The following is a 6,094-nucleotide window of genomic DNA, read 5'->3' as shown; positions in this document are numbered from 1 at the left end:
GGTCCTGCCTCACGGCCTGTGCCTCTGCTGTTCCCTCTGCCTGAAACATCTTCCTCCCCCACCCTCCCACCGTGGCTGCTGGGGCTGGTCCCTTTCATCCTGCAGGCCTCCTCTTAAATGAACTCCCCTAAGAGGCTTTCCGGCCATACCCCCAAATCAGTTGTAATTCTCTGCACAGCATTCGTGCCACCAGTGCCTTTCCTATTTCCTCTGCTTTTAATCTGACTCTTAATCTGGACCGTCAGTGCCTCCTGGGCAGGAATCTGGCCAACTCACTCCCTGAGGGGCATTCCTGATGCACAGCCCAGGGCCTGGCACATAGTAGGCCAGGAAAAATGCTTGAGGAATGAGCAAAGGACAGACAGAAAGCATGCCACAGACATTGGAAGCAACTCTAGTCCCATGCTGGCCTGCTCCTATGACTCAGACGAGGCCCTGCCGTTGGAGGAGGTGACGGTTAGTCAGGGAGCCTGACAGACAGCCCAAGAATCACAGAACTCCATGTGGGCTGCTATAAATAGATGCATGAGCAAGAGTCCCAGGACGGTGCCAGGCTCCACCTGCGTGAGGTCGGGAAGGCTCCTCAGAGGAGGTGACTTTGAGACTGGACCTTTAAGGACCAGTAGGAGCTCGTGAGCTCGTCAGGCAGAGAAGCGAGAATCAGTCTCCCTGTAGAGGGTTGGTGTTGTGCAAGGGGCCCCGTGTGAGGGCCCGGCGGGGAGGCAGGGCTCCGTCGGCCCTTCCTCGCTTGTTGCAGCTCCATGACCACTCAGAAACCAGAAGGGACATTGGACAGGGTCCCTGTAACAAGCTGCTTCTTGCCCTGACTCCTAGAAGATAAGTCCCCAACACCCTTCGTGGACTCAGGGAAAGGGGTGTGGTCAGATCAGGATCTGGGTGTGAGCTGAGGTGGGCGGGGCCTGGGGTTACGGAGGGCTGGAGAGAGGATGTCGGCGCCCGGGATGGCGGGAGCTCATCCCTTCATTCACTCGACAGCTCCGTAGTGAGCACTGACTGTGTGCCTGGCGCTGAGGGCACGACGTTGAAGAGACGGACACAAGGCCCTGCCCTCGGGGGGGTGACTGGTGGACGAAACACACAAGCGAAATGCCCGAATTAAATTATAGTCGCCGGAGGATCTGCTACCGGGAAAGGAGGGAAGGGGACTGGCGTGCGTCTGAGGGTGGGGCTGTAATTTTAAAAAGGGAGGACAAGCCTCACCAGCAGGTGACATGCAAGCAAAGACCTGAGCAGGTGAGGGAGGTGTCATGAGGGTGGGGGGAAGAGCACTCCAGGGGGAGGAAACAGCGTGTGCAAAGGCCTTGAGGTGGGCGGCTGGTGGGGGAGGAACAGGCGGGAGCAGCGGGGGATGAGGGCCCTGCTCTCACCTATGTGCACCCCTGCCCGTGCTCACTCACGCCCTCGCCCCCACCCCCCAGCTCACACCCAAGTTCACACACCCCTGATGCACATGCACACGCTCGTGAGCACGGCGGGGTGCACAAGCATGGACCTGCCCGCGGAGCGGCCACGGAGGCTCAGGCACGTGCACAGATACCACACACACACACACACACACACACACACACACACACACGGCCCTGACTCCGCAAGGGCCCCCTCAGCTTGCGCCCACAGTGCCCTCTGGTGGCCAGCCCTGGCATGGCGGCTGGACATGAGCTGGTCACTACGGAGCCCTGGGCACTTCCGGGACCTCGTCTGCTCCCCCTCCCCCTCCCCGTGCTTCCTGCCCCCAGTTCCTCCACAGCAGCCAGAGGGCCTTCCAGAACACGGCCGGCCAAGCTCAAACCCTGCTGAGGTCACTCAGCGGAGAACCTCCCCAGGCTCTCCCCAGTCCAGCGACTCCCAACCCCAGCTCTCCTCCCTGAACCTTTCTTTGCAAAGGCTGTTCCCTCAGCTTGGAATGCCCTTCCCTGCCTTCTCCACCTGACTCATTCCTACCCCTCAAGGCCCACTTCTGAAACATGGAGGGGAGGCTCTCCCTGACACTGCCCCCAGGGACCCCATCTCTGCCAGCGGCGGAAACCCCACCTGCGTCTCCTGCAGAATCAAGCTGCTCCGAGGCAGGGGCTGAGTTCTTTCTGGCCCAGCATCAGGCCGGCTGGAGGTGGTGCTTTAGTGCAGTAAGTAATTGTCCTTGAGCTTGGAGGGAGGTGGGAGCCTCCCTCAGGGTCAGGCCCTGACATTGCAGTTTACAAAGAAGGAAACCTCAAGGGAGGGCGGGAGCTCACCTGCTCTATCTAAGCCGCCATCAGTCTTGAATATCAAAGGGTGAATTCACACCAGTTAGGTGGCTCCAGGAGCAAAACAGCAAGTGCCATTGTTAGAGCACCTACTATGCGCTAGTCCCTTGAAGCTCATGGTTCTGTGGACTCACTATAATCAAGCTGCATGGGGGCCGTGACTTTGCTCCGGTCACCGCAGTGTCCCCACACACTGCAGGTGTGCAGTGAACAGCTGTGGAAAGGAGGAAGGCTCACAGTACTGCAGCAAGGGGCAGCTGTTATCGTCATCCCAGTGGAATAGCTGAGAAGCGGAGGCTCAGAGAGGGGCTGAAGGCTGCTGGCAATGGCAGAGCTGTTGCTGGAACGGTCAGATGGAGACAGAGTTTTCCCTGCGCAAGCTTCCATTAATTAAAGTAGTTTGCGACAGCCTCCTTCTGGGCAAATCACATCGCCCTTGAACTCCCTCCACCGCTTTCTGGGAAGATGCCAAGCGCTTCGCTTCTGACTGAGCCCTCGGGTCTGTCCTGCCCAGGAGCTTCACGGCTGCACAGAAACCCTGAGGCTTCCCCCAGGACATCTTCCAGGCAGCCACGGGCTCAGGGCATCCCAGGAGCCCTGGCCCGGAGCCTGTCTGTCCCCAGGCGCTCGCACATAGCACTTCATGCCCGGGAGGCAGGGCCAGGGGTTCACTGACACGCGTTACACTCCAAGCCCAAGACTTGACGTGACCCGGCAAGGCCAGTGTGGTTAGACCTTCATCTCACAGACGAGGAAACTGAGGCCCAAGTCTTCAAGCAGCTGGCCCAGGTCCCACTGCCAGGTAGAACAAAGCCAGGCTTTTAGCCCTGATCAGGAACAGCCTGCAATGTATCAGGCACTTCACTAGCAGAGGCTCAAGCCTGTCACCCAGGATCCAGGACGTGAGAATTGTCCTCGTCACTGTGGACTGGGGGAGAAGTACTGCAAACACAGAGACAGGCCACGTTCCCAAGACCACAGGACCAGGGAGAAGAGAGAAAGAACTGTGTCCAGACCGGGCTGACTCCACGACCCAGACACATGCCAATATCTGCCTGCAAAGGGCTGTTTTCCAATCTGAGGGGAGTCCTGGCTCCACCAGGATGGAAATGAGTGACCTGAAGCCAATCACCTGTCTCCGCCAGGTCTTGGAGGTGATCACATCCATTCTCACTAGAGTTTGTGTCCCCTTTCAGCCATCCCCAAGCCTGGGCTTACATCCCTTCCCTGATGAGGGGTTCACCCTCTCACTGGCAGTACCTTCCATTCCCAGGAAACTCTGCCCATTACCAGCTTCTTCCTTAAGTTATGCTGAAGTTGCCTCTTGAAGATCCCAGGCTCAAATCCATCCATCCATTCAACGCATTTTTCCTGAACATCTGTTTTTGCCTGACACCATGCTACATGCTGAGGGGGCAGTGAAGAACAAGACAGACAGGGTCCCTGCCTTTATGGAGCAAGCCTTCTGGGGGAAGTTGAAAAAGAAGACAAATATATCAATGAAAGTAAATCTATAAATTAATTTCAAATAATGATAAGGGCTAAAAACAAGTAAAGCAGGGCAACATGATAGAGAAGCACTGGGCTGGCTCCATTAGATGGGTGGCCAAGGAGGCCTACCTGGAGGAGGTTTCTTCTGAGCTCAAACTTGGGTGACAGAAAAAGAGCTATGTGAAACTGGGTGTAGGAGCTGACTTTAAATAGTCCACAGCACACAGCAGGTGGTCAAAGAGAAGGTGAGGGGGACTCCTAATTAACCATGAACTGAACAGGGGTATTTTTCTCCCTTCTCTCCCAAAACTCCACTAAAATAAAAGTAAAATAAGAAAACTTTAAGGCACAAACTCACAAGGACAAAGAGAACAGGAAAGTCAATGACAGGGACAGAATCTATAAAACTTTTGAAGCTGTTAAATGAATAGAAAAATGGTAACCAACTTAGTAGAGTAGAGGAAAGTGAAATGAAAGTCTACAGGGAAGGAAGCCAATCTGCGGCCAGACCACCTACAGACAGCACCTAGAAACAGCAGCCTGGGAGACACCAGGTCCCTCTGGAGGTGGAAGGGCAGGCAGGGATGAAAAGAAAATAAGCTAAGAGTTTGTGAAAGGAGGAGTTATGCCTTCCAACTTCCCAGAACGAAGGTCATGAGTTCCCAGATTGAAAGGACCCCCCTCAATGCCCAGCTGGATGTAAGAAGAAAACAAGGCAATTATCAACTCCTGGAAAAACAAATAACACAAAATAGAAAATGTAGTCATTGGGACTTCCTTGGTGGCGCAGTGGTTAAGAATCTGCCTGCCAATGCAGGGGACACAGGTTTGAGCCCTGGTCCGGGAAGATCCCACATGCCGCGGAGCAACTAAGCCCGTGCGCCACAACTACTGAGCCTGCGTTCTAGAGCCTGCCAGCCACAGCTACTGAGCCCCCGTGCCACAACTAATGAAGCCCGCGTGCCTAGAGCCCATGCTCTGCAAGAACAGAAGCCACCGCAATGAGAAGCCCACGCACCGCAACGAAGAGTAGCCTCCGCTTGACACAACTAGAGAAAGCCTGAGTGCAGCAACGAAGACCCAACACAGCAAAAATTAATTAATTAATTAATTAATTATTTTAAAGAAAATGTAGTCATAAAGTACTGCACAGCTCAGCTGGGAACAATATTTACATAATCACAATATGTAAACCAAAACATCAAATGCTGATATATCCAAAAATTGTGACGAAAAGAGAGTGAGCGCTGGGGCAGGGGAAGTGCAGGGATCCGTGTGTAAGGGACTAAGTCCTTGTCTGCAGTAGGAAGCATCAGATACTGTCTAACACTGAAAAGAGAGAAAAGAAATAGCAATGCAAGCATGTGATTGAGAAGTAAGGGGGAACTACAAGGGTTGGAAGCAGTCGCACCAGAATGTCAGCTGAGGGAGGGTCCGTTTGGGTCTCTGCTGCGTCCCCAGTGCCTAGAGCCCAGTACACAGTAGGTGCTCAGTTCCTGTTTGTCAATGGGTGCAAGCAGGTGGCTGCTGGTTTTCTGTTCCTGTTCCCATAGGCCTTGCAGTGCTGTCTGACTTCTAACACTATGTGCCTGCATCGATCTAATAAGAATTAGAAGTCACTTGAAGGAACACTTAAAGGCCAGCGTGTCTAGAGTACAGCCCAAGCAGGAGGGGAGGACCGCAGAGTGAGGGCCTGAGGCTATGAGGTCAGCAGGCCCGGGGCGTGGAAAGCCAAAAATGGAATATTTTTAGAAGATCTGGGCTGTCCGGCCTGCCAGCCACCCGCTCAAGAACAAAGACACAAGTCTCCCCAGAGCCCTGCGGGCCAGACACCCTCCCACAGCCTCGGCAGTGGTGGCCCTGCGACCCCGCCCGGCGCCGCCCTTCTGCCCTCAGCCTGGTTTCCAGCGGAGCCCGAGTGCGGAGCTGGTCGTGTGGGCACGGGGCCCGCGAGGGGCCCACCGGAGAGGAATCCGGGCCGACCATCCATCAGACCCCGAGTCGAGCCCCAGATCCGTCCTGCGTAGTACCCCACGGGGCACTGTGACCAGCGCTTTGCAGCAGAAAATGCTATAAATGTCGACTTTTTTCCACCAGTGTCTCCCTCCGGCTGCCCAGGCCTAGGGCGAGGGCGCGGCCTGGCGCCCTGAGACCGCGGAGCCCCACTGCGAGGAACGTCCTGCTCCCAGACCCTCTCCAGCGGCCGACACGTCGTCCTCTGAAAAGCCAGAGACAGTACAAGTTCAAGTGCTTGACCTTGGAGGGTCACAAACACCCTCGGGTAGAAAGAAGAGTTTCCCCCCCTCCCCCCTCGGGCTGCTGGGGGCAGGGTGCCTTGA

This window comes from Balaenoptera ricei, chromosome 20 (genome assembly GCF_028023285.1).
Source record: "Balaenoptera ricei isolate mBalRic1 chromosome 20, mBalRic1.hap2, whole genome shotgun sequence".
Taxonomy (NCBI): Eukaryota; Metazoa; Chordata; class Mammalia; order Artiodactyla; family Balaenopteridae; genus Balaenoptera; species Balaenoptera ricei.
This window is presented reverse-complemented; position numbering follows the sequence as displayed.